The following is a 24429-nucleotide window of genomic DNA, read 5'->3' as shown; positions in this document are numbered from 1 at the left end:
GTTCATTCCCACAGAGACTGGTTTAGGTTAAATTCAATCAAGGCACTTATGCAACAATGGTATGGTTATTATTCAATGCTAAGATGAATAACAAATTGAGATTGTTTGTAACTACGATTAACTAAGAGATTATACTAAAGAACATTAACTAAGAGATTGAAAGGGGTGATTAACTATATGACACAAATATGGGATTTTAACTTCATTACTACTTCATTCAATAGCCTTTTTTTCTCAACCTTAGCCTGCAATGGTGATGATACTAATCAGATAACACGAAACTAGTGAACGCCAACTTTCGTTGTACGAATACCCTACTACCAGACATCCACAAAAGAGATAGAATTTGAATAGACACCAATTATATTGAGACCCTTTATGTCTATAGAATTTGACAACATAACGGTTTAAAGCACAAGTTATCTATCCTGATTACATAGGGCAAGTAAGATGGTTAAAATTACCTATGAATCATGTATAACAAATACATGAACCTATGCTAGCATGGCCAGTTCTAAACCTCTAAATTTACTGTCGCTTCAATAGAGATTAACACGATATCTTATAAGTTCGCAACGCTCATAAGATGAATAAGCACAACCAATACTAGGTTATCATACAATCACCACACACTAAGGTATCGAAACAAGATTAACTAAAGAAATCCATAAGTAAATCCGCTGAACCCCACGATAACGATTAGCCCATAATCGGACTCATCATCAACGTGGGTTCCGATTAAAGCATGGTATAATACACATAGTCTTTATACTGAATAAATTAATAAACCAAGTACGTAACCAGAGTAAAGGTTCAACAAACAAGAAACGAGCATCCAAGATTACAACTTAGAATAAAGAATCACAAGAATAAACTAGGTCTTCTTCGCCTTCGTTGAATTATGTTACAGGTCTTCTCGTCGATATCTTCTTAAGCTCTGTTATGTCTCCTTGTTGAAAAACGACCTTAAATTATCATTATATAGCAGCCCATGCAGATTAGAATCCCAGAAATCAGAATTGTAGTAGAAACAGGATTCCCGGAAATTGACCTGGCACGGCCGCGTGCTTCATCAGCGCGGGCGCGCTGCAATTCTGCATCTTCGGCGCGGCTGCGAACTTCCACAGCGCGGGCGCGCTGATCTTCTAGAAAATCTTTATTTTCTTATTTTCTTGGCTGGTTTGAGTTGGCAATCTTCAGGAAATCTTCCTGAGCACCATCCTAACACCAATTTAGCACCAAAACAGTGTTATATCTCCTGATTCTTTTATATATTCCTGAAATGCAAAAACACTACAAAAACACATCAAATACACAAATAACTCGAGTACAAAACATTAATTCAAGCCTTTATAGAGCATTCTAAGTGGACATAAATGCCACTTAACACACCCCCAGAAAAGCCTTAGGTCACTAGGCACAAAGTCCCCTAAAAACTTAATAACTCGAGTTAAAGAGCCCACTCGTGATCAATTATGCATAACACATTTTTTTCTCTTTTTTTTTTCAACAATTTCTGAACAAGTGCGTTTCACTCCATCTCGTTCAACCCTAGACTACACATATAAAATGAGCCGGCTACTAGCCATTTGACACCTATCCACAATAACTAGCAATGAAATCCAAAAAAAAATTTCTCCAATTTTTAAATATCTATGTTATTTTATCATTAAGAGAATATCCTAAATTCTAAATATAAACATGAAATTAAACCTCAACAAATAACAAAACATGATCATGATCTAGCACTCAAGCAACCTATAAGACTTAGTGAACTTTATTGCTTCTAGAATGCAAATTAACTCAATAAGACTTAACACTCCTAAATACGACATCACCACACTAACATCAATATCATAAATTAATCGGAAAAATCATCTAAGGGAGCATGTTATAATGCAAATGCATGAACTATATGCAACAAACTATAAAAATAAAAAAACTGCTACATGGAAAATATGCAACTATATGAACTAAACTATCATGAATATGAAAATTATATGCGACTCACACATAACATATAATCCTTAACTACTGTTAGTCGCTAACACGCGCTAAAATTCATGCAAGTATACGTGTTCGCAAATAATATAGAATTATTCTAGTTCATTCCTACAGGGTCTGTTTTAGATTAACCTTGTGATTTATGCACTTATGCAACAATGATATGGCTATTATTCAATGCTAAGACGAATAACAAATTGAGTTTTTATTATACTATGATTAACTAATGAGAATTATACTAAAGAACATTAACTAAATAGAGTAAAGATAGTTGAATAATATATAACACAAACATGTGATTCTAACTTCATTAAGTATTTCATTCAATAGCCTTTTCGTTCTTAACCTTAGCATGTAATGGCGATGACACTAATCAGATAACACGAAACTGATAAACGCCAACTTTCGTTGTACGAGTACCACAATACCAGATATCCATAAAAGAGACAGAAGATGAATAGACACCAATTATATTGAGACCCTATATGTCTATAAAATTTGACAACATAACGGTTTAGTGCAGAAGTTATCTATCATGATTACATAGGGCAAGTAAGATGATTAAAATTACCTACGAATCATGCATAACAATAACACATGAACCTATGCTAACATGGCAAGTTCTAAATCCTTAAATTCACTTTCACTTCATTAAGAATTAACACACTATCTTATAAGTTCGCAACGCTCATAAGATGAATAAGCACAACCAATACTAGGTTATCATACAATCACCACACACTAAGGCATCGAAAAAAATTAACTAAAGAAATCCATAAATAAATCCGCTAGAACCCCACGGTAGCGATTAGCCCGTAATCGGCCTCATTATCAACGTGGGTTCCGACGAAAGCATGGTATAATAAATGTAGTCTTTATACTTAATAAAACCAAGTACGAAATACAAGTAAAGGTTCAAGAATAAGAAAACTAGCATCCAACGTTACAACTTAAACAAAGAATCACAAGAATAAACTAGATCTTCTTTGCCTTGTTTGAATTGTGCTCTCAGGTCTTTTTTACTCCTTTTCCTTAGCTTTGCACGTCTCTCCTTATGCAAAACGTCTTTATTTATGTATATATATGCTGTAGAATTGACTAGGGCTTCAAACTCTCAAAATCCTAATAGAAACCCAATTCTGCTACCCCGATCTGGCGCGGCCGCGCGCTTGACCAGCGCGGGTGCGCCGTCCTCCTGAATAAAATTCTGAATTCTTTTCTTCTTCTTGCTGATTTGAGCCGGTCTTTTCATGAGCCTTTATTCCAACACCATCCAAACACTAAATTAGCACTACAACCATGCTAATTTACCTGATTACCTGGAAAATGCCTGCAATACAAAAATACTACAAAAACACGTAAAAACACCAACAACTTGAGTATAAATACACCAATTCAAAGCTTTACGGAGCGTAATAAAGTGTCATAAATGCCACTCAACATGCCCCCAAACTTGAATCAATGCTTGTCCTCAAGCATAAATAGACTCAAAGAACAAGAAATAAAAATACATGAATGCAACTAAATGAATGCAGCGATCTCCAATAGAATAACTAAACCAATCAATAAGCAACATCTCAACAAATGCAGTTATTCGCATAAAAATCAATCAAACCTCACAAATCAACCTAGAAACCAGAGACGTGCGTGTGTAAAACTACTTACAGATATACTAGCACAACTAGATCAATAATCATGACTTACTACGCATCAAAACAATCGCAAGGTTATAAATAGAATAAAAGCTAGACTCAAAATAACTTATAACACTTCAATTCTTATTTTAAAGTTTTATATGAATTCATGCTTTTATTCTCAACAAAACAGCAAGTATGCTTACTTGACAGTGCAATGAGTGTGGTCCACAAAAGACTTATACAATAGTACCCATGTAACGAGCATTAGGTTAGCAAATCCCAGACTATGAAAGCCTTAGGTCACTAGGCACAAAATCCCCTAAGAACTTAATAACTCGAGTACTAAAGAGCCCACTCGTGATCAATTATACATAACATTTATTATTATTTTTTTCTTTTCTCTTTTTTTCCCTTTTTCTCTTTTTCTTTTTTTTTCATAATTTTCTGAATGAGTGCGTTTCGCTCCATCTCGCTAAACCCTAGACTACTCATATAAATATGAGTCGGCTACTAGCCATTTGACACCGAGCCACAAAAACTAGCAATGAAATCCAATTTTCTCCAAATTTAAAAATCCATTTTAATTTATCATTAAGAGAATATCCTAAATTCTAAATATAAACCAGCGATTAAATCTCGATAAATAAACAAACCATGGCCATGATCTAGCATTCAAGCAACCTATAAGACTTAGTGAAATACAATTGTCTCTAGCATGCAAATCAATTCGACAAGACTTAACATCACTAAATACGACATCACCACACTCTCATCAATATCACAAGTCGGTCGGAAAAATCATCTAAGGGATCATGTTATAATGCAAATGCATGAAACTATATTAACAAACTATAAAATAAAATAAAATAAAACTACATGGAAAAATATGCAACTATATGCACTAAACTATCATGAACATGCAAACTATATGTGACTCACACAAAACATATTCCTTCAACTACTACCCCAAACTTAAAAGATTCGCTGTCCTCAGTGAAGGTAATAGTAAGGAATCAGGCATATCTACTCCGAATCGGGATCATCACCCTCAATGGGTGGAGTGTCAGGCGTGTCTGGAGGTGGATACATGGAATCCTCACCAAATACTGGCTTCTGGATGTCAACATATGTGGCTCTGAATGCAGTCCTAGTGCATGGGTGAGATCACGTGCAAACCGACTATGAATGTCATGCATCGCATCCATCCTCCTCGCTAGACGCCTATTAGGAATATGTTGTGTACTTGATGATAAGCCAAAAAAACACCTTAGTAAGTTTAACTTAGTGACTTTGTAGCACCCGATGGATGATCAATTATAGTCCCGACGGATGATTCAATATAGTCCCGACGGATGACTAATTGATATCCACCGGGTGAGTAGCTTATATAACAATAAGTACTGTAGCACATTTCTGCAAACAACTTGTATAGATTCTGTATTAGCTTATGAATCATGTAGACTGCTAGTAGAATAGAATGATTAAATGTAAATATAAGATGTCTTGTAATTTTGCACAAATGAAATGGAGTCAAGTGATAAATGGCTACTCGACGGATGATCAACAAAGCTACCCGACGGATGATCAACAAGGCTACCCGACGGATAATAAGCATGTACCCGACGGAAGTTCAATTCAAATATCTGTTGACAGTGACAACACAGTCACATGCGTCGAGTGTTTGTAAAAGGAATGTGGCAACCTGTTTAGAAGGGTTTTGAGAACAAAGAAGCATTACCATTTCCATGCTATTATGAAGATATTCAAAGATGCTGGAATAGAGTAGTGAAGCAGCATGGAGTTAGACTTGATAGGTTTTGTTTTATTATCTTTTCTTATTATTATGTAAACTTGGTGATATATAAACCAAGTGTAGCAAGTAGAACAACTAACAAGACTAAGCAAATACATTCTTAGAGAAACATTTGTAAGCTGAATCCTGTAGCATTTCTCTGTAAGTTTAGTTGTTCATATTTGTAAGCAACTGTGAGCTATTCAAGCTTCACAGGGTTCTCACTCGATATATATATCTCTGGTTGATACATTCAAATCCACCAGAAAGTTTTAAAGACCTGAGTTTTTATTACTTTGTGTTTGATTTACTTAACTCTTTATTCCACACTTTGCAAATCAAACAGTTGGATATAAATTGAGTTAGAACCATTTTTCATAAATCTCAAAAAGAAGCCAGAATTACATTCAACCCCCCTTCTGTAATTCTTGTTGTATTGTTAGGGAATAATAATTGGTATCAGAGCAAGCTCTTGAAGTAAAAAGAGTTTAAAGATCACAACAAATAACAAGATGAACAAGAAGGATGTTGGAGTTAAGATTCCATTTCTGGACAAAGACAATTATCACCACTGGAAGGTGAAGATGCACCTACATCTCCTTTCTCAAGATGAGGCCTATATGGATTGCATAGAGAGAGGTCCTCATGTACCAATGAGAGCTGCAACAGGGAATGAACCATCTGTTCCCAAGCCTGGGCATGAATGGTCAGATCCTGATATTGAGCAAGTCAGGAAAGACAAGAAGGCCATGAATATATTGTTCAATGGAGTTGATGGTGATATGTTTGATAACATCATTAACTGCAAAACAGCCAAGGAGGTTTGGGACACAATTCAGATTATATGTGATGGTACTGAGCAAGTAAGGGAGAATAAAATACAGCTGCTAATTCAGCAATATGAGCACTTTCATTGTGAAGATAGTGAGTCTCTCACTGACATTTTTAGTAGGTTTCAAAAACTACTAAATGCTCTGAAGTTGAATGGAAGAGTCTATCAGACAAAAGACTCCAATCTCAAGTTCCATAGATCTCTTCCAAAGGAATGGAAACCAATGACAGTCTCATTGAGAAACTCTCAAGATTACAAGGAGTTTACTTTGGAGAGACTGCATGGCATCCTGAAAACTTATGAGCTTGAAATAGAGCAAGATGAGAGGATGGAGAAAGGAAGGAAGAAAGGAGGGTCCATAGCACTGGTTGCTGAATTAGAGAAAGAGATGAAGGTAGAAGCTGTTGAATCTACTTCAAAGGCCTGTGAGAATAAGGGTAAAGGACTGGTAGCTGAAAATGAAGACAATTTGAGCCAAGATGACATGGATGATATTGATGAGCATTTAGCATTCCTTTCCAGAAGATTTTCCAAGATCAAGTTCAAAAAAAACTTTGGAGCAGCCAATCCAAATAGAAACATGGTGGATAAATCCAAATTCAAGTGTTTCAAATGTGGCTTGGCAGGGCATTTTTCCCGTGAGTGTAGGAAGTTAGATTCCAGTAAAAAGAAGTTTGAGCGTGTTGATTATAAACAGAAGTATTTTGAGTTGCTCAAGAAAAAGGAAAGGGCTTTCATTACATAAGAAAATGACTTGGCAGCTGATGGTTTGGATGAAGATGAAGATGTCAGCTATGTCAATCTAGCCTTAATGGCCAAGTCTGATGAAATAGAAACAAATTCTTCAAGTAATCAGGTAATCACCACTAACCTAGCATATTTATCTAAAGCTGAGTGTAATGATGCAATTAATGACATGTATACAGAATTATATCATTTGCGTGTTACACTTAAATCCCTCACTAAGGAAAATGCTAAAATCAAAGAAAACAATCTGTTTTTAAGTGAGAGGAATAATGTGCTAGAGTCTCAGTTTATTGAATTTGAAAAATTGAGAATTGAATGTAAGATTGCTAAGGATGAATTAAATGAGTCCTTGAAGAAAGAGGAGATTTTGAAGAAGCAGCTTGAACGAGAACATGAAGTGATTAAAGCATGGAAATCATCTAGAGATGTCCATGCACAAATCACTAAAGTTCAAGGTATTGAGTCCTTTTGTGATGCAACCTGGAAAAAGAGTAAGGAGAAGCTGGAATCCAATTTGGTTGAAGGATTGCTAACAGATGCAGACTCGACGGATGATGAGAGTCATCTGTCGGATAATCAAAAGGATTATCCATCGAGTGACATAAATCCTCATCCGTCGGCTGTGAGCAAACCTGTGAGCAAAGCCAAACTTGCCAAGTTAAATGAAAAATATGGACCAGTTTCCAAAAACTTTGTTCTAGGATAATCAAGTCAAGTGAAGAAGGAGAAGAAAGTGAATGTTGGTCATCTGTCCATCAAGCAATTAAATGACAAATTAGAAAAGATTGAGGTTAAAATAGAAACTAAAAAGAAAAATAATAGAAATGGGAAAGTAGGGATTAACAAACATAACAACGACACACCTGATAAGTATGTTCCAAGAAAAATCCGTGTTAAGTGTGGTAGTATTAATCATTTATCTGTTTATTGCAAACTTGCCATGCCTACTCCTATATCTGTACCATCTTCTTTTCCCAACATGAATGCCATGCATTCTATGCCTATGAATGCTATGTCTGCTCAGAATATGAATGCACAATTTGCTAATATGCCATTTGCACCTAATCCTTATTATGCTGCATTTAGTATGCCTCAAATGCCATTTAGCATGCATTACTGGAATAACATATTTGCAAATAGCATGCCTTTTCCTGTTAATCAAAATGTGCATGATAATTCTGTTTTAATAACTGATTTCAAAGGTCCAACTCAGATGACTAAGGATGAATCAGATATCCCCAAGTCAAATGAGATCAAACCTAAGAAATAAAAGAAGAAAGCTAACAAGGCAGGACCCAAGGAAACTTAGGTACCAAAATCAAATTGATTTGGTTTTGATGTGTGCAGGGAAACAGAAAGAATCTTTGGTACCTGTATAGTGGTTGTTCAAGGAGAGAGCTGACCTAAGTATTACTTTTGGAGATGACAGCAAGGGTTATACTGTGGGATATGGCTTGATTTCAAAAGACAATATCATCATTGAGGAGGTTGCCCTAGTGGTTGGTCTCAAGCATAATTTGCTGAGTATCAGCCAACTTTGTGATTAGGGCAATTCAGTAACCTTCAACTCAGAAGCCTGTGTTGTGACTAACAAAAGAAGCAACAAAGTGGTTCTTACTGGTGTGAGAAGAGGAAATGTGTATCTAGTTGACTTCAACTTATCAAATGTATAATCTGTTACTTGCCTTCTCAGTAAAGCAAGTCAAGATGAAAGTTGGTTGTGGCACAAAAAGCTATCCTATCTAAACTTCAAGACCATGAATGAGCTTGTCAAGAAAGAACTGGTTAGAGGCATTCCTCAAGTGGAGTTTTCTAAGGATGGACTGTGTGATGCCTGCCAAAAGGGAAAGCAAATTAAAGCATCATTCAGAAAGAGGCTTGATTCAATAATTGAAGAACCTTTGCAATTGCTACACATGGATTTATTTGGACCAGTCAATGTGTTTTCCATCTCTAGGAAATGATTTTGCCTAGTAATTGTAGATGATTTCTCAAAGTTCTCTTGGACATATTTCCTAAAGTCTAAAGATGAGGCTAGTGAAATCATCATCAATCACATAAGGCAAGTCAACAATCATCCTGATTTCAAAGTAAGAAGAATCAGGAGTGACAATGGAACTGAGTTCAAGAATTCTGTGATAAGATCATTTTGTGAAGAAAATTGGATAATGCATGAGTTTTCTGCAGCAAGAACTCTACAACAAAATGGAGTGGTAGAAAGGAAAAACAGATCTCTTATTGAAGCTGCAAGGACAATGCTTGAAGAATCAAAATTACCAACATATTTCTGGGCTGAAGCTATAAATACTGCCTGCTACACTCAGAATATTTCTTTGGTGAATCAAGCAAAGTGCATGACACCATATCAATTGTTCAAGAATAAGAAACCAACTCTAAATTTTCTTCATGTATTTGGCTGCAAATGTTATATCTTGAGAAATCAGACTGATCAAAATGGGAAGTATGATGCTAAAGAAGATGAAGGAATTTTTGTTGGATATGCTGTGGGAAAAGCATATAGAGTCTACAATCTAAGAACCAACATTGTTATGGAATCAATACATTTTGTGTTTGATGATAAAAAGATTGAAGGACTACAAGATCAAGATTCTTATGAGAGTCTCAAATTTGATAATGTGGAGATGGTTAGTGATGACAGTGATGATGAAAGTGATCAGGAAACAATGGCAAAGGGTAATGAAGAAAAATATACTACTAATGAAGCACAAAATTCAACATCTGTCGAGTTGCAAAATGCTTCATCCGTCGGGAGACAATCTGCTTTATCCGTCAGGAGACAATCAGCCTCATCCGTCGGAACACAAAGTGCACCATCCGTCGGGTCTTCAAAAGAAGCTAAAAGTCAGAATAGATCACTTATAAAAAATTCTCCTTTCTCAAATCAAAGATTCACAAACTCAGGGGGGAGTTTCTAATAATCAAAACTCAGTCACACATCAAGACAACAATGAGGCCTCTTCATCTAGAGCCAATCTACCTCAACAAAGGAAATGGATAAAAGTTCACCCCTTTGAGCTCATCATTGGTGATGTGTCTTCTAGAGTTCAAACAAGGAGAGCAACTCAAGAAGAATGTCTATATAGCAGCTTCCTATCTAAGAAAGAACTAAAGAAGGTAGAAGAAGCTTTGTTGGATCCTGATTGGATTTTAGCTATGCAGGAGGAGCTAAACCAATTTGAAAGAAATAAAGTATGGAAGCTTGTACCCAAGCCTAAAGGAAAGAATCCAATTGACACCAAATGGGTATTCAGAAATAAGATGGATGAAAATGGCATAGTGGTCAGGAACAAAGCTAGATTGGTTACTAAGGGCTATTGTCAACAAGAGGGAATAGATTTTGATGAAACTTTTGCTCCTGTTGCAAGACTTGAAGCCATCAGAATTTTCTTAGCCTATGCAGCTCATGCCAATTTCAAGGTCTATCAAATGGATGTCAAAAGTGCATTTCTGAATGGATATTTGGAGGAGGAAGTCTATGTTAGTCAGCCTCCTGGTTTTGAAGATCTAAATTTCCCAAATTATGTTTATTATCTTTTGAAAGAACTTTATGGACTGAAGCAAGCACCTAGAGCCTGGTATGACACTTTACCAAAGTTTATTTTGGAAAATCACTTCACAAGAGGTACTGTTGATAAAACCTTATTCTTTAGAAATGTTAATGGCTCTAGTATACTTGTTCAAATTTATGTAGATGATATTATATTTGGCTCTACAGATGAAATTTTTTGTAAAAAGTTTGCCAAATTGATGCAAATTAAGTATGAAATGAGCATGATGAGAGAACTAACTTACTTTCTTGGGTTGCAAGTGAAGCAAGTTAGTGATGAAATATTCATTAGTCAAACTAAATACATTCATGATCTTTTAAAGAAGTTTGATCTAATGGATTGCACATCTGTAAAAACTCCCATGGCCCCTGCAACTAAGCTTGAATTAAACACTACTAAAAAGCCCGAGGATATTTCAAGTTATAGGGGCATGGTTGGTTCACTTCTGTACTTAACAGCTAGTAGACCAGATATAATGTTTGCTACTTGTCTTTGTGCTAGATTTCAAGCTTATCCTAGAGAATCTCATTTAGTAGCTATTAAGAGAATTTTCAGATATCTCAAGGGAACATCAAAACTTATTTTGGCACCCTAGAGATTATAATTTTGATCTAACTGGTTATTCAGATGCAGATTATGCAGGTTGTAAAATAGACAGAAAAAGTACAACAGGAACCTGTCAATTTCTAGGAAACAAGCTTGTGTCCTGGTTTAGTAAAAAGCAAAATTCAGTTTCTACTTCTACAGCTGAAGCTGAATATATTGCTGCTGGTAGTTGTTGGGCACATATTTTGTGGATGAAAAACCAATTGTTGGACTATGGTCTACAAGTGGATAGGATTCCTATTTTCTGTGATAACACAAGTGCAATTGCCATCACTGAAAATCCAATACAACATTCAAGAACAAAGCACATAGCCATCAAGTACCACTTCATAAGAGAACATATGATGAATGGTACCGTGGAACTGAATTTTGTTCCAAGTGAAAAGAAGCTTGCAGATATATTTACTATGCCACTTAATGAATTCACCTGTTCAAGGTTGGTAAGTGAATTAGGTATGCTCAATTTTTCTTGAATCATTTCAGATATTTTGCAAGTTGTTAATGCAGCCAGAAATTTAATTGATTTTTCTGTTTTGGATGAAATTTTGGCTAAAAGTCAAAATTTACATCTCGATGGATGATCATTATCCATCGAGTTTGCTCATCCGTTGAAATACAATTTGTCTATAAAAAATCAATTATTTTTTTGGAATATTTTATAACTCGACGGATAACTGATTTATCCTCATCCGTCGAATTGTCTCAATCCTAGTCGTTAATTCTATGATCATTATCCATCGAGTATTGATAAGTGGATTTTATATCCACTTAGAACGTTTTATTACAAGCTTAAATTGGTGTTTTGGACTCAAGTTGTTGGTATTTTGATGTGTTTTTGTGTTATTGCATTTCAGGTATTAGTTAAATGAAGAAAGGAGCTTTTAAAGGAAATATGATAAAAAGTGATCAGAATTGGAAGCCTAGGACATTGCCAAGTTGTATAAAATCTCGTTAGCTTCGCGTGGACAGTTGAATCGCCTAATTCTGATGAGTAGAACTCAAGTTATGGGCAAAATAAGATTCATTAGAATTTTTCCAGAAAGGCTGCAGGCGCCCGCCTGCTGGTGCAGGCGCCCGCCTGCTGATGCGCGGCTGATTTCGCTGAAAAAGCCTTTTTTGAGTGGAATTTGACGATTTTAAGGGTCCAGGTCCAATATGGGCTTATATATACTTAAAAAAGGGTTTTCATCATCCGAGAATATTGGGAGATCAAGGAGAAGATCTAGAAGCACAAAACAACTCCGAAAAAGAAGATCTTGTTTTCAACTTGTGATTCTTTGAAAATAGTTGTAACTTTGGGTGCTCATTTTCATTCTTGTTGAACCTAGATTTTTTTTATTCATACTTTGATTATTATTCAGTTTATTAAGACCTTGTTTTATACCATGCTTTCATTGGAACCAATGATGACGATGAGTTCAATTATGGGCTAATCGTTATCATGGGATTCTAGCGGATTTACTTATGGATTTCAATAGTTAATTATTTTGATATCTTGGTGTGTGGTGATTGATTGATATCCTAGTATTGGTTTTGCTTATTCGTCTTATGTGCGTAGCTAACATATAAGATATCGTGTTAATCTCTATTGAAGCGACAGTGAATATAGAGGTTTAGAACTTGCCATGCTAGCATAGGTTCATGTATTTGTTATGCATGATTCGTAGGTAATTTTAACCATCTTACTTGCCCTATGTAATCACGATAGATAACTTACGCATTAAATCGTTATGTTTTCAATTCTAATAGACATATAAGGACTAAGCATAATTGGTGTATATTCAACTTCTATCACTTTTGTGGATGCTTGGTTGTAGGGTATTCGTACAAGGAAATTTGGCGTTTACTAGTTTCGTGTTATCTGATTAGTGTCATCACCATTACATGCTAAGGTTAAGACCAATAAGGCTATTGAATGAAGTATTTAATGAAGTTAGAATCCCATGTTTGTCATATATATTGATTCAACCATTCTTGTTCTCTTAGTTATAATTGTTAGTTTAATCTCTTAGTTTAATAAAAACCCAATTTGTTATTTGTCTTAGCATTGAGCGATAACCATACATTGTTACATAGGTGCATAAATTGAACTTAACCTAAACCAGTCTCTGTGGGAACGAATCTGATTTATATCTTATACTACTTGCGAACGCGTATACTTGCGTGAATTTTAGCGCGTGTTTTCACCCTAAGTGGATATAAAATCCACTTATCACACCCCCAAACTTGATCGATGCTTATCCTCAAGCATAAACAGACTCAAAAATACAAAACAAACCTAATGCATGAATGCAACTACGTGAATGCAACTAAATGATAATGCAATCGATCCCCTCAGAATAACCATAACCAAATGAATAAGCCAATGCCTCTAAGAATGCAATGACTTAAAACAGAGTTCGAATAAATCCCACAAACCAACTCACAAACCAGAAACGTGCGTGTGTGGATGCTTAAGAGATATATTCTCGATACTAGATCAATAACCATAACTTATCTATCATGAAAACAATCACAAGTTTATAAAAAGAATAGACGTTAAACACATAATGACTCACAACACCTCCTTCCTACTAAAGTTATACAAGGATTCATGCTATTATTGAACACATAACAAATATGCTAATTTGACCGTGCAATGAATGAGGTCCCAAAAGACTTATGCAATAATACCCATGTAGCGAGCGTTAGGTTAGCAGATCCCAGACTATAAAAGCCTTAGATCACTAGGAACAAAGTCCCCTTGAACTTAATAACTCGAGTATTAAAGAGCTCACTCTTGATCAATTATGCATAAACACATACTTTGTTTTTTCTTTATTTTTCTCTCTTTTTTTTCAATAATTTCTGAATGAGTGTGTTTCGCTCCATCTCATTCAACCCTAGACTACTCATAAAAATATGGGCCAACTACTAGCCATTTGACGCCTAGCCTTACAACAACTAGCAATGAAATCCAAGTTTTTCTCCAAATAAGAAAATCAGCGTTTTTACATCATTACGAGAATATCACAAATTCTAAATATAACCAAGTGATTAAATCTCAACAATAAACAAGTATGATCATGATCTAGATCAAAAGAAATCCTATAAGACTTTGGGAAAATATTTGTTTCTGGCATGCAAATCAATTCATTAGGACTTAAATATCCCTCTATTCGTCATCACCACACTCAAATCAACATCAACTTATCAAATATCATAGTTCATCTTAAGGGATCATGCTAAATATGCATGCAAATGCAACTATATGAAATCACATAAAAACAAACAAATATGTCCTAAATGAACAATCATGCAAAAATATGAATGAACTATAACTAAACATGCAATATGAATCTATATGAATCTATATGGACACACACACTACTAATCCTTACATTATCACCCCCAAACTTAAAATTTTCAATGTTCTTATTGAAGGTAATAATAAGGATTTCAGGCATACCTAATTAGCGGAAGAGTCACCCTCGTCAGGTGGAGGATCAGGTGGCCAATCAACCTCACCACCAGTGTCTCGAACAACAGTACCGAAAGCGTGTGTCAAATCTTCAGCAAAATATCGGTGGATGACATGCATGGCCTTCATACGCCTAATCAATCTTCTATACTGTGCATCATCAATACCAGTCCTATCAACTACCTGTTGCACATGAGAAGAACCCTCTATAGGCAGGGAATATCCATCCAGCCACTCTCTACATCATCAAAAATATATCCCAACCCCTTATCATGGGGTGCACCTAAGAATGAATAACTCAAGTGATCTGGCATTCGGTTGAGCTTAAGTGTGGGAGCTTCTTGAATAAATGGTTCAAAATGCTCCTGAGAAATTTTCAGCTCTGCTAACCCAAGAGAATCGAATGGCATATCCAAATTTCTCATCCACGGAGGTGCATTCAAATCCTGCAATTGCCCTGCTCCTTCTTTATCTTCAATAATTGATTCCCCTATTAAGGATCTCTCTAAGGTATCTGACTTTGGCAATTGCTCAGGCTCTGAATTTACTACAGAGTCGACCCACTCTACTTTAAAGCACTCCTCTTTAGTTGTGGATAACTTTATTTCCTTGAACATATTAAAAGTAACCTTTTGATCGTAAACCTTCATCGAAAGCTCTCCTTTTTGCACATCGATCATAGTTCGGCCTGTAGCCAAGAATGGTCTTCCCAAGATAATGGGAATCTTCTTATCTTCCTCGAAATCAAGAATTATAAAGTCAGCAGGGAAGATGAGTTTATCCACCTTGACCAAGACATCCTCCACTATACCTCGTGGATAAGCGATGGAATGGTCAGCTAGTTTCAATGACATGTATGTTGGTTTCGGATCAGGCAGACCAAGCTTCTTGAAGATAGATAAGGGCATCAGATTGATGCTAGCTCCTAAATCACATAAACACTTGTCGAATGACAAGTTTCTGATGGTGCAAGGAATAGTGAAGCTTCCAGGATCTTTAAGCTTCGGAGGCAACTTCTGTTGCAGCACAACACTGCATTCCTCTGTTAGAGCAATGGTCTCTAAGTCATCGAGCTTCACTTTCCGAGAAAGAATACCTTTCATAAACCTCGCATAGCTAGGAATCTGTTCAAGAGTTTCAGCGAAATGTATGTTGATATGAAGTTTCTTGAACACCTCCAAAAAGTTCTCAAACTGCTTATCCAGCTTTTTCTTCTGCAGCCTCTTAGGAAAAGGAGGTGGAGGATAGACCTGTTTCTCCCCTGTATTACCCTCAGGAGGAGTGTGTTCCACAATAGTCTTCCTTGGTTCCACCTCTGCTTCCTTCTGCACTTCTTCTTCAGCCACAACTGCATTTTCTGAAACTTGAGATTTTTCAGGCTCTTCGTCTTGCTGAATTTGGGGGCTTGCGACCTTTCCAGACCTTAAGGTCATGGCGTTCACCTGTTCTTCAACTTCCCTCTTGCCTGGATTTGTTTCTATATCACTAGGAAGCGTTACTGGAGGTCGATTCAATAAGGCATTAGCAATTTGCCCTATTTGGTTCTCCAGAGTCTTGATAGAAACAACCTGGCTTTGGCATATAAGAGCCTGTTTTTTGCACATAAGCCGCAACTCCTCCAATTCAGATTTTTCATTCGAAGATAGACATGCACCAAAAGTTTGTTGTTTTGGTGTAATTTGTTGCTGAAAACCAGGAGGGTTGAATAGCTTATTTCCAAACTGCTGGAACGGCTGTTGCATCGCATTCTGATTGTTGCTCCAGCTGAAGTTGGGATGATTCCAGTTGTTAGGATGATAAGTGTTTGGAACTGGTTGCTGCGATCTCTGAAAGTTGCTTACAAACTGAGCTGAGTCACTAGATATAGCGCATTGCTCTATCACATGCGGACCTGCACACAGCTTATGTGATATCCCGTAAATTTTTAGGATTTAATATAATTAATATCTGGATGATTTTATATGATTATTTCAATTGGGAAAGAATAAAATTGTGGATATTTTATTTCTCTTTGATGAATTCGTGTCTTTAAATGATTTATGTATTAATTGATAATTATGGTATCGATCTCTGTCATTGTTGTGAGAGTATTTAATTACTTTTACTGTTTTCAAAAATATATTTAGTTTTATCTAGATTCTCCCTCGTAGGGGGTGAATTGTGAAAATATTAAAAAAAAGAATTGTATATAAATACTATTCTTTATGTGTTAAGTGAATAATATTATATGAGTATTTTGAATTTTATGATATATATATGAATTAGTGAGTAAATGCTTAAAAATAAATTATTCCAGTTTGGCGATTTAGTATAAGGTTTAAAGTGTAATCAGTGATTACACAAAAGGAATTATAAATAAAGGATTAAATAGAAAATTGGTAAGTATGAGATTTTATTAATTCATAGATGTGATTATGTGTTATTTAATTCATATGTGAGTGATATTGTGGTCAAAATGTTTTTTAAGATATTTTCATGATTTATTCTGTGAAAAATGGGGTTTAGTGGATCTTTAAATATTTTTATTAAATTATCGGTATATGATTGAAACGTGAAACTTGTCTTATTATCTCTAGAATACCCCTAGAGGCATTTTAAAAATAATAGTTGAATTTATATTGAGATTGAAGTATTTTAAAATAATTTTATGAGATTTATTTCTATTTTTGAGCATTATCTTGTAAAATTCGTATAAAATGAACCGTATGTTCAAAAATTATTTTAAAAAATATGGGAAGAAAGGTAATTTTAAATTCTATATTTTAAAAATAAGATTTGAACTATTACGAAATATTTCAGAGCAGGTTTATTTTTTTCAAGTTCATTTTCAGGATTTTCAGCATTTAAAGTGTATAAGTAAAAATTCAATTTTTAATTACTAAAAGACAAAAATGCCCCTGGGCTTTATAATCAGAAGCAAGCAGGCCCTGTTCTTCTTTAATTCACAATCGATCTCTCGGACCGTCTTTGTCTCTCTCGGGTTCTCTCTCAATCTCTCTCTCGTGATTCTCTTGTCCTCCCATGTTATCTTCCCTCACCCTCCTCCCCGTTTCTTCCTTTTTTCTCTGAGTTCTTTCCGCCGTTGTGTTTTTTTTTCCCGGTGAGCCACTGTTGTGTCTCAGGTACCGCCGTCTTGTTCGATTCTTGATTTCTCAATCGTGTATACATATATGTGTGTATGTGTGTATATATCAGTCGGGTGTTGTGTGTGATGTTGGTGTTGTACTGTTGCCGCCTTGTATTTTCCGGTTCCGCCTTGTTTTTACTGCGTGATTATACGTGTGTGTGTATAGTTGTGATATTGTGACTGTTGCTGTATTACTGATTAGTTCGATAATTACTTTGGAATTTGTTTGTATTAGTTTAATAAATTTGTAAAAATTTCGAATGAATTTCCTGTGATTATTTCAGATTAATTGATTATATGGGTTGCATGTTAAGTGTTTGATGATTTGATTAATAGAGATTATGGGTTTAATTAATTGCTAAGAGTCGATTAAAGTTGTTAATAAAGTTTAGGTGCAGAAAATTTAGTATTTGCAAAGAAACTGTCATATTTTGGATGGCTGTTTTGAGACATTTAGAGACCTGATTTCTTGATGGTTAAAACATAAGAATTATAGGTTTATATATGAATTATATGTTTGAAAAATTTGGTTACTACCAAACTTTTACAAGACGAGATACAATTTATTTAGTGCAAGGTGCGCAGAATTTCTGGACAGGATCTGTTGGCCTTAGTGACGACTATGTTCAGGGGCTCTAAACACCTTGCTTTCATCTGAAATTTTTATGGTAGTTAGATATGTGAGTCATTTAAGTCTCCACCAAATTTCACTACAACAGACCTATTTATGAATTTATTAAAAATCCAGAGGCAAACTTAGTTTCTGTGAAATCGAGCAGCCAAGATACTTGTTATGTGTTTTTATATGTTTAATTGTTTACAAAGCTTTTGTTTCCACTTGATGTTAAATGAGAATATATAGTGATGTATTTTATGGAAATACATGTTAGTATATGCCTATTTGAGATTGAGTTTCGTTGCTAATTATTAGAGTGTGATTTGAATATGTGTATAGTTACTAGTCTATGTAATATATGTGCAAGGTAATTTATTTAAGTGTTTACTCAAGTTGAATTGGTGATGCTAAATTATATAACTGGAAGTTCAAATATTATAAATTATTAAGTATACTTAATTGTTTAGGTGCCGCAAATCTGGGCGGGTAATTTTCCTTAATTATTTAGGTGCCGCAAGTCTGGGCGGGTACTTTTCTTACTTGTTTACTTTTATGTTGCTGCAAGTTGAAGCAACTTTATTTTTGTTTGGTTATAAGATTAAATTGTGGAATTGAAAAACAGGTGGATAGTCCTAATTACGAATACTTCATGCCAAATTTTTCTAAAATTCCCCCGTATCTAAATCTATTTGACTTATTTGATTTCAATGATTTGAAAGCATGTTATGATTGTTAGTCGTAACACGTATATGATATGTCTGGGTAAGAACATTGAAATGACTTGTGGGTTGTATTTGTAGTGTGGTTATTCGGGGTATTCTCTATATTACGAATAGGTCATGCCGAATTTTTCGTAGAAATATTATCATAAGTTACGTGTTCTCGTGTTAAATAATATTTTGAGTTAGTAGTAAGTTTTAAACTATAATGTGTGCTACTTGATATGTGCTATACAATGTGCCATATGTATGTATATATATATATATATCACGAAAGGGTAGAAATAAGGTAATCGTTTCAGAAGGATACTAAAATAGTATCTTTTTGCTTATGATAGGATCGGTCATTAAGGGCGTGAGACCAAGCAAAAGTAAAGAAAAAGGGAGAGTTGTATAGTGGTTCAGTAGTTACGGATGGTTCGAGACGAACAGAACCAGACGTTGGGGATCAAGACTGAAGTTGGATAAGATTTCGTATCAGACCGCAGTAACTGCATTAGCGACATATCAAAGAATTAAGAATAGGAAATTGTGACGTCTTGAGAAAGCATCATGAGATATTTGTGTTATTACGAGTGTGTATGATTGCTAAGGACCAAAGGCAAGTATCCCTATCATCACTTATTGTTCAAGTGATATTTATTTTAAATCTTCTTATGCAAGTATTGTTTTCCCTATTCTCAGTTCCGAATAGATAAATGTTTTACATATCGCTGAAATAAATGATTCTGTTTATACAAATACTCTTCTGCTATTCTATGTTCAGAATAGCTAAGTGATTTTACTTATCAAAGGAATGGATTTATAAATGTTTTGGATTTTGAGCAAGATAACGTTGTTTTGGTTTTTCTGCCCAAGTAATGGGCGAATAAAAGTTTATAAGGGTGTCGAGTATTATGACCCCTTTCAATAAAATGTTTTAAGATTGGATGGTCGCGTAAGAGGCCGTGGCGGCGGTCCAGCGGAGATTTAGGTATTATACATGATATAATACCTTTAGGCCGATATGTGCCTTGGGTGCCCCATTTGTTTAGTTGGATATTCTTCGGCATACCGGTGTTGCTCTGCGGCTGATCACCGGCGGCAACACACCGTCGTTCGAGGATTCCATTCTAAATTATTATATTGTTTTGATAATCTTATAAGGAATATTTTATCAACTGTTTTGGTTTTGAATAAAGGTGGAATACAGTTTTGATTCGGTTGCTGATTGATGTTGATATTTAAGTTGTTGTTAAATATCAAATGTGGTATTAATGCAGATGATTGATGTTGACTTCCATATTTTAGCGCGGGTAGGTTGTGAGAATCAAAGTTCGTATTGATATCTAATTTGATATAACATCAAAATGAATATTAATATCAAGAGTTGAGTTTTGAATAAAGTTTATGATTTAATTCATAATCATTGTTTCTTGTTATTGTTGTTTATGATATTTCCGTAAACACTGTTTTACGAGTTTTATTCTCGTAAAGATTCAAAGTATTGCTGAAGCATTTCGCTCAAAAGTATCAAAATGGTTTTGAATACAATTAAGGAATCAATTCTGGGGTTCCTCAACTAAAATTTTATGATTCAACAATTATGATTTTAAATGTTCAGCTCTAATGCAGATGTCGGTTTTATATCAAAATGACCCTATATTCGCTATAATGATCTTGCTGAGCATTTCTTTCGCTCATACTTGCCTATTTTCAAATTTAACCTCCGGTGAGGATTAGCGTGCACTGTTTAACTGCGTAATTCAAGGAAGCAAAGAAGAAGCTTTTGGAAGGTGGTTGGTCCAGGGTTTGTGAACTAGTGCAAGTTCTTTTGGGTAAATTTGTTTATATTATATTATATTATAATTATGTTATTTTATAGTTGGGCCTAGTATACTTCATTTTGAAGTTATACTAGTGGGTTTAGTTTTGAGTTGGAATTTATTGAAAAGAGTTTTAAAAGAAAGTGAAAAATTTATTTGTGGAATTTGGATATCTTGTTTCTAGAACGGTAACCTTCAAAGATCTTGGATTAGTTTGGGGTCATAAATGATAAATATCTTCTGCTGGCATTTATTTATTGATTAAACAGGTTAATTTGGATTGAGATTTTATATTGATGACTAAATCCCTTGACTCCGAATTTGGGGGCGTTACAGCTTACAAACACTAATTATCTGCTTAACACCACAGTTAGCCAGAGAATCGATCTTCATAGACAACGCCTTTAGTTGAGCAGTGATAGTCGTAGCTGTATCCACTTCAAGAACTCCTGCTACATTGCCCTGTGGACATTTCTGGGTTGGATACTGATATTCATTAGCAGCCATCAGTTTAATTAGATCATAAGCTTCCTCATAGCTCTTTGCCCATAATGCTCCGCCTGATGCTGCATCGAGCATGGGTCTGGACTGTGCTCCCAACCCATTGTAAAAACAATTGATGATCATCCAATCAGGCATTCCATGATGAGGACACTTCCTAAGCATCTCCTTGTAGCGCTCCCAAGCTTCACATAGCGATTCTCCCGTTTGCTGCGCAAATTGAGTAATAGCATTCCTGAGTGCAGCTGTCTTCGCCATAGGGAAGAATTTAGTAAGAAACTTCTGAGCAAGATCTTCCCAAGTAGTAATCGAACCATCTGGTAGAGAGTGTAACCAGCTCTTAGCCTTGTCCCTCAGAGAGAATGGAAACAGTCTCAGCTTCACAGCATCTTCAAAAATACCGTTGAACTGGAAGGTGTCGCAGATCTCAATAAAATCCCTAATGTGCATATTGGGATCTTCAGTTGGAGAACCCCCAAACTGGATTGAATTCTGCACCCATTGAATTATGCCAGGCTTGATCTCAAAGGTATTAGCTGTGATAGCTGGCCGGACAATGCTAGATTGAATGTCATTGATCTTGGGTTGAGAAAAATTTATCAAGGCTTTTGTTCGTGCTGCTGGATCTCCCATTATAATGAGTACCTGAAACACAAACAAATAAACCGTGAAAGTAAAAGAATCCAAGTCAGTGAACTTTAACGACCACTGATGACAAGCACATAAACTAAAAATTAACACCGAGTCCCCGACAGCGGCGCCAAAAACTTGATAGGGTGAAAACACGCTCTAAAAATCACGCAAGTATACGCGTTCGCAAGTAGTATAAAATATAAATCAGATTCGTTCCCACAGAGACTGGTTTAGGTTAAGTTCAATTTATGCATCTATGCAACAATGTATGGTTATCACTCAATGCTAAGAAAAATAACAAATTGGGTTTTTATTAAACTAAGAGATTAAACTAACAATTATAACTAAGAGAACAAGAATGGTTGAATTAATATATATGACACACATGAGATTCTAACTTCATTAAATACTTCATTCAATAGCCTTATTGTTCTTAACCTTAGCATGTAATGGTGATGACACTAATCAGATAACACGAAACTAGTAAACGCCAACTTTCGTTGTACGAATACCCTACTACCAAGCATCCACAAAAGCGATAGAAGTTGAATAGACACCATTTATGCTTAGTCCTTATATGTCTATAAGAATTGAAAACATAACGATTTAATGTGCAAGTTATATATCGTGATTACATAGGGCAAGTAAGATGGTTAAAATTACCTACGAATCATGCATAAAAAATACATGAACCTATGCTAGCATGGCAAGTTCTAAACCTCTATATTCACTGTTGCTTCAATAGAGATTAACATGCTATCTTATATGTTAACGCACATAAGACGAATAAGCACATCTAATACTAGGATATCAATCAATCACCACACACCAAGATATCAAAACAATTAACTATTGAAATCTATAAGTAAATCCGCTAGAATCCCATGATAACGATTAGCCCATAATTGAACTCATCGTCATCATGGGTTCCAATGAAAGCATGGTATAAAACAAGGTCTTAATAAACTGAATAATAATCAAAGTACGAATAAAAAAAAATCTAGGTTCAACAAGAATGAAAACGAGCATCTAAAGTTATAACTATTTTCAAAGAATCACAAGTTGAAAATAAGATCTTCTTTTTCGGAGTTGTTTTGTGCTTCTAGGTCTTCTCCTTGATCTCCCAATCTTCCCGGATGATGAAAACCCTTTTTTTAAGTATATCTAAGCCCATATTGGACCTGGACCCTTAAAATCGTCAAATTCCACTCAAAAAATGCCTTTTCAGCGAAATCAGTGAAATCAGCCGCGCAACAGCTGGCGGGCGCCTGCATCAGTAGGCGGGCGCCTGCAGCCTTTCTGGAAAAATTCTAATGAATCTTATTTTGCCCATACCTTGAGCTCTACTCGTCAGAATTAGGCGATTCAACTGTCCACGCGAAGCTAACGAGATTCTCTACAACTTGACAATGGCCTAGGCTTCCAATTCTGATCACTTTTTATCATATTTCCTTTAAAAGCTCCTTTCTTCATTTAACTGATACCTGAAATGCAATAACACAAAAACACATCAAAATACCAACTTAAGTCCAAAACACCAATTTAAGCTTGTAATAAAGCGTTCCAAGTGGATATAAAATCCACTTATCAAGTATACTTATAGTCTGTACCCATGACACGACGGATAAGTGATGGAATTTTTACAGTTATTTATTTTTAAACGGCTATTTTGGGAAATTTTTATTGGTCTTTTATTTCTCTTTATTATTTTTGTCAGTTTATCTCTGAGATAGTATAAAAGCTAAATTATTTTTCATTCTTTTCTTTTATCATTCTCAAGATTCAATTGATCTAACTTCTTTCTTCTCAAAAGCAAATTCTCTCTCTGCAAATTTTCAAATCTTTAGCAATGGTACCTGTTGTGAAAATTATGTCTCAAACCGGTTACATCTATAAGAAAAACAACTTCTCTGCTCTAGTAAACAAAGAGATTCAACAGTCTGGTGACTATCACAAAATGATGGAGTTTGTGAAGAGCTGCAAACTCAACTATGCCATGTTGGAATTACCCACCATTTTTTGTGAGGTTGTAGAGGAGATGTGGACAACTGCAGTGTACAACTCAACAGACAAGACCATTAGTTTCACTCTAAAAGGTAAGCAGTTTTGCATAAACAGTGATATTATCAAAGCATGCTTTAGGATTCCTGATAATACTATAACTGCTCTACACACAGACACTGACATTGTTAACATGCTTATTTCTATAGGCTATGCACTCACTACCTATAAGTTAATTGAAATTAGAAGGTTGGGTCTTAGGAAAGAATGGAGTTATCTGTGTGATGTGGTAACTAAAGTGTTTTCTGGTAAGATTAGCAACTTTGATTCTATCAATATATCCATGCTCAGCATGCTTTACATGCTAGTTACTGATAAGT

General features: G+C 35.3%; 1 non-coding gene across 1 annotated transcript; it reads left to right on the top strand.

Moving 5' to 3' along the window:
- The first annotated feature begins 21551 nt into the window (after window positions 1-21551).
- On the top strand, window positions 21552-21658 carry LOC141663328 (small nucleolar RNA R71). Its single transcript, XR_012551407.1, has one exon. It is a non-coding gene; the product is annotated as a small nucleolar RNA R71 (small nucleolar RNA).
- Window positions 21659-24429: the final 2771 nt, after the last annotated feature.

Source organism: Apium graveolens, chromosome 5 (assembly GCF_009905375.1).
Source record: "Apium graveolens cultivar Ventura chromosome 5, ASM990537v1, whole genome shotgun sequence".
NCBI classification, from domain to species: domain Eukaryota; kingdom Viridiplantae; phylum Streptophyta; class Magnoliopsida; order Apiales; family Apiaceae; genus Apium; species Apium graveolens.
This window is presented reverse-complemented; position numbering and strand designations above follow the sequence as displayed.